Here is a 6168-nt window from a genome sequence, read left to right on the forward strand (position 1 = left end):
TGAAGTAGATAAGAAGTTGCTGAGTGCCGTGAAGAGTATGTATGAAGGTGCTATGGCTGCAGTGCGTGTGGATAGTGAACTGAGTGAGTTTTTCTATCTGAAGGTTGGACTGAAACAGTGATGTGTCATGTCTCCATGGATTTTCCATCTGTATATGGATGGGGTGATAAAAGAAATACAAGATAGGGCAGTGGATGTTGGAGCGGCAATAATGAGAGAGGACAGTGTTTGGAAGCTCACTGTACTGCCGTCTGCAGATGATACCATGTTGTTAAGTGAAGACGAAGGGGAGCTGCAAGGCTTGGTGGATGAGTCTGGGAGAGTATGGAAGAAGTGGAATCTAAATGTGAATGTATGGAAGAGTAAAGTTATGGTTTTTGAGAGAGGTGAAATTAGTGAATGTACAGTGAGGTTGGATGGTGAGGAAACGGAAAATGTGAGTGCGTTTAAGTACTTGGGTAGTGTGATGAGAAAGGATGGAAGATTAGAGTGTGAAGTGCTTGAAAGGTTGCTGGTTCCTTGAAAGCAGTGATAAGAAACAGGGAAGTGGGCATGGAAGTGAAAAAGTTACTACAGTACATGACAGTATTGTGATAACAACTCTAACTTATGGAAGTGAAGCTTGGACCTTGTTGGACGGACAGTAGTCAAGGGTGAGAGCTGTGGAAATGAGTTATTAGAGAGGAGCATGTGGAGTCACATGGAGAGACAGACTGACAAGTGAGGAAGTGAAGGATCGTCGTGGTGTGGATGTGGCTGTGATGGGGAGCGTTAGTAGAAACACTCTGAGGTGGTTTAGCCATATGGAGAGGATGAAGAGTGAGAGACTAACAAGGAAAGAATGTGAGTGAGGTGGAGGGGGGAAGAGGGAGGGGGAGGCCAAGGATGAGATGGATGGACGGAGTGGAGAGGTATATGAGGGGGGTGTGACCTCGAAGCAGGGCAGTGAAATGGCAGGGGACAGGGTGACATGGAGGCGATATGTTTGTGGCCACCCCTTACAGGATTAAGGCATCTGCCAATAGACAGATTCATAGATTTATCTGCCCTGTTTATGGGAAAATTTCTGTTGGCACTAACATAATTCCATTATGGAAATTCTGTTCCCAAAACCACCGACTTACTGGCATCCTCACCTTATTCTTTATCCTGTTACTATCCTCACCTTATTCTTTGTGTGCATACAGTATTTTAATGCTAGAGTAGAACCCAATAATAGCCGAACTCTATTAACCCCTTAACTGCGGGGCGTCACTTTTGTGACGCTCGGCCACAATGGATCATACTGCGGGGCGTCACTTTTGTGATTCTGTGTTATTTTGAATTATCCCAGGCTCTCAAGTGGTGGCTTGTATCATCTATCAGTACTGCCAATGTCCAACACTAGTCAGCACTCCAAATCTCATCTGTACTCCCATCCATTGTTGACATTTTAGCGATTTCCCCCCCCTTCCTGACTCCCCTCCCTACCTCCCCTCCATTACCCTGTCCTCTCGCCTCCCACGCCGCGCTGCGCTAAGCAAATTTCCCCTGGATTTTTCCACAGATTTCATCCATTGAAATAAGCCCTATGCCCTATACTTATACAAAATAATATATACCAAAAAAAAAAAAGGTAAGTGATAGTGTTATACACCAGGAATTGGCTAATTATCACCTGACAACACCTCACGTGCATTCATTCGCTACATTATCATGGTAATTTCCCCTTTGAATTATGCCTTGTAATCGATGTCTGTAATAAAAATATATATCAGAAAGGAAGGGAGAAGCCTAAGTGACATTTACATTCACCTGGAACTACCTATTTCTTTATGTATTGCCGAGATTTTCTACCAATAAAAAATTAGCATGTAAGTTAGCAGCAGTCAGCCTCAGTGTCATTGTCAACCCTTGCCTTCTCAGATTAGCCGCGGCATTTAGTTCCTTGTCCTCCGCTGTGGTCAAATCATGTCGCACTCGCGCCCCGCCATTTCTGCCGTTTCTACGCCGATTGCAAAGGGCCCCGTGACCTCTACCCCCATAAAAAGTCGTGAGGGAAGCAGGAAAGGACTTAGTGACTCTGCAGTGGCATGTGAACTAGCAGAATTGTCCATGATGATGATGGATAGTGATTTTGACGATTCGGGTGAATTGTGTGATGAGCCGGGTGAGGTAATCGTGCCAGAAAGTGCTAGTACGAGTGCTTCAGTGTCGGAAGTTATCCCTAGCTCCAAGGGAAAGGAGCCGTTAGTGCAGCAAGGCAAGGAATTTGGGAAGGGAGTGAAAAGGCGGCGTGTTAGCCCCAGAACAATGCCCCCGCGTGACCCAGCCCGCCATGAGTCCCGAGTTGATTCACCTCCCCGTTCCCCAAGCCCCACTTCACTCATTTCTTCCTCATCGTCTGCTGAGTTATCTCCGAAGTCTTCGTCGTCGGAGTCACCACCAGCATCAACAGTGAAGGCAGGCCGTAGAGGAAGAAGTAAATTCCGGACCAGTAAAAAGTAGAGTTGGTAGTAGAGTAAGGGCTGCTAGTGCTGTACGGCAACCCAGGGTCAGTGTGTGTGATCTTGAACGGGGTAAATCTTCCTCACAGCCACCCACCACCACCACCACCACCCACCCTACACCGCCACAACAGGCAATCCTGGACGCCTTCGCGTGGACGGAAGGGTCAGATTTTGTGCCTGAACATTTAGTGTTTGATGAGAGCTCCTCAGGAGTTCAGCCTGCATTCACTATTGACGATAATGCTGAGTGTGTGGACTACCTTTTGGCCTTCCTAGATGACGAAGTCATGCAGCACATATGTGATGAGACCAACAGGTATGAATCACAACGTGCTGCAAGTGGTACAGGTGCAGCCAAGATGCAACAGTGGTCCATGCTGGGAGTGCAGGAGCTGTATGTGTTCTTTGCCCTCATGCTTCTCATGCCACACTCCAAGAAGCATGAGTTGGAAGAATACTGGTCCATGGACCCCTTACTACCCTCACCCACCTTCAATAAGTACATGACCAGAGATCGCTTCCGGAACACCATGGGAAACCTGCAGTTTGCCGACAACGATGTACCTTCCCAAACCGACCCACTCTGGAAGATCCAGGAGATTCTGAGCAGAATGAAGGATAAGTTTATGTCATTCTTCCACCCCTTTCAGAAGGCTGTCATTGACGAATCCTTGGTTTTGTTCAGAGGACGTCTTCGGTTTGTTCAGTACATTCCAAGCAAATGCCATCGCTTTGGAATTAAGTTCTTTGTACTGTGCGACTGTAAGACGGGGTACATCCTTGACTTCGTCATTTATTCAGCCAGAACTGTCGATCTGGATAAAACACACCCCCTTGGCTTCTCAGGCTGTGTAGTGAAAGTGCTCCTTGAAAAGTATTATGGTGGGAATCATGTGCTGTATACAGACAACTACTATACAGCACCGAAACTTGCCAAATACCTTTCTGAGCACGGCATTGGCTCCTGCGGCACTGTCAAAAGTAATCGTGCCCACTTCCCTAAATTCACAGAGGCAGGAACCTCGCAGCGAGGAGACGTGCACCTACGCAAGTCTGAGAAGATGCTGGCAATACGGTGGCATGACAAGAGGGTCGTGCACATGCTCACCACTGTACATAAGAGGGAGATGACAGACAGTGGGAAGGTCGACCGTAGGACAGGCGAACCAGTGAGGAAACCTGATGCTGTCATAGACTACAATATCAACATGTGGCTGGTGGACAAGTCCAACATGATGATTGGTGAGATCGACTGCCTCAGGAAGAATACTAGGTGGTACAGGAAAGTTTTTCTGCATCTCATAGATATGACGATGCTGAACGCCTTCATCCTGTACAAGATGAAGGTCAAGCCACCCAACTCCTTCTCCCTGAGGTTGTTCACCAGGACTTGTGTCCAGCAGCTGCTGGAAAGATATGGTAGGGTGACAGCAGCAACTCCAAGGCGCCATCCAGTAACACTTCCCGACCGACTTGAGCAGAGGGCGTATATGGATCGGCACAGACTGGAGCTAATACCTGCCACAGGGAAAAGGAAGGCTGTAATTCGCAGGTGTCAGGTGTGTGCACATACCACCCGCCGCACACTTAAGCACAAACGCACCTCTTGGCAGTGCGCTGAGTGCCAGGTTCCCCTCTGTGTTAGCTGCTTCTTTGATTACCACAGCCAGAAGAAGTTCTAACAGTGCAAGTGGGAAAGGAAAATAATGTGTAAATAATGTGTAAATAGCAAGTGAAAGCAATGGATGTTCAGTACATATGATTGAACAGTAAGTAAAATAGAAGGGTAAATATTGAAAATACAATAGAAAATGTAAATAGTAATGTAAGTAATTAGTAATATAAGAATATGAGTACAAATAATTTATAACAGTGAAAGTGAATCCGTGGCTCTCTACGTAATTTACTGAATGAAAAATTGAATGACGTCAGTGACAATAAACTAATACTACTGAAGGAAACTTATGGAGAAAGACTCCAGATATATATAAGTGTGATATAGTAATAGAAATATAAAGTGCGAGAGGTTTTATGAATAATAAATGACAGAGTACCAAGAGCGAACTAGCGCAAGTGCGACGGTCAGATGCGCTCGTAATTTCCATTGCTTTCACAGCGTTTTTTTTTTGGAGTATGGATCCCAAACTACTTGAAAATCATAGAGTAGTGTTTATAGTGTTAATATCTGGCTGCGGTAATCATATTACGGGTTGTCAGGAAGTGTAAAGTGGAGACTTCGTTACCCAACTTCAGAGGTCTCCACAAGTCCTACGGTAACCGACGAAGGCTCAACAAACATTCCAGGAGAATGCTGAAGGTATGTGCCACAAGCATAAGTAATTTTAATATTCTAGGACTAATAACTGATTTTTGGCAAATATTTTTTGAGAGTCTGTCGGAGCCCGAATAACCCCGCGGGACAGGCAAAACATTGGTAAACATGCCCGTGGTGTTGGGGTTAACAACCTCAGTAAGTTGAGAGTTCTTCCCCCCCAAAAAAAAAAAAAAAAAAAAAGTCAGAAAAATACAGAAAATATACTGGAGGAATATGAACTGAATTGGCAAAGTCTTTCTGCTGAAGGTTAAATATACATTTAGTGCTCATGGTTTTGTTCGTTTTTGTGTGTACAAGTGAAAGACAGAGTATTGATGCAAACAATAATGTACTGTATTCCAATAGCGCCTTAATAACCCCAGGCACTGAACAACACATTACAGTACCAGTGTCAGTGATGTCATGTCTGAGTGAGCTATAAAAAACTGTAAACAGTTATGGGAAGGGAATGAAAGTCACTGGTATGTTTACACGACCCTATGCCTGAGTTACGGCTTTTGTGACAGTCCCAACACTAGGTAAGTATGATTACAATTATGTACTTTATTACTGTGCTACATGTACTGTATCAATACTATATTGTATTTTATGCTTAAATTTAATCTTATTCATGAGTAATACTGTAGGAAAGTTTTTAGGCTATGAGGTCGAGATGAACAGCTTCTTATTCTTGTGGGTTTGAAGGACACTGCCAAAACAATGGCCCAGTGCCATTCCAATGCAGACTGATTAGAGCCTCACGTTATATGCGGGAAAGCTGCCAAGAATTACAGACAAGTCAAACATGTACCACATGATACGTTGCCTTAAACAAGTGCCCCCATTACCCACTCCCAGAAGGATGAAAAGAGACAATTTAAAAATTTCCAAAGATCTAAGACGATCTCTCAAAAGTGTGCAAAGGGAGTGGAATCTAAGGCACCACGGAATTAAGTATTCTATGGTTTCTTCAACCTGGGGACACCATTGGCATCAAGGGTGCTCCATCATACCCAAACTGTATAGGTGGCTTGCAAGGCCTGTGTGACCCAACTGTAACTTGGTGATGGTAACATCAACATCCTGACAAGGATGGCAAGCCCAGGGGTGTGCGGGGGAGTCAAGAGCAAAAATGCCCCAGGTAGGAGTCAGGGAAGTTGGTCACAAGGCATGAATTCCAATACGACATGTAGGAACTGCATGCAAGGTTAGGGGATGCAATGGTAACACGAGCCACAGATACCATGCATTGGAGGTCAGCACTCATCTTGCTGATGCATCTGCAATTTCACTGCCATGGATGCTTACATGTGAGGGAATCCATTGAAGATGGATTTGCCCAGGAAGAGTAACAAGGAGAAGGAG

This window comes from Coenobita brevimanus, chromosome 100 (assembly GCF_032717465.1).
Source record: "Coenobita brevimanus isolate Jiangsu-jjx chromosome 100, ASM3271746v2, whole genome shotgun sequence".
NCBI lineage: Eukaryota > Metazoa > Arthropoda > Malacostraca > Decapoda > Coenobitidae > Coenobita > Coenobita brevimanus.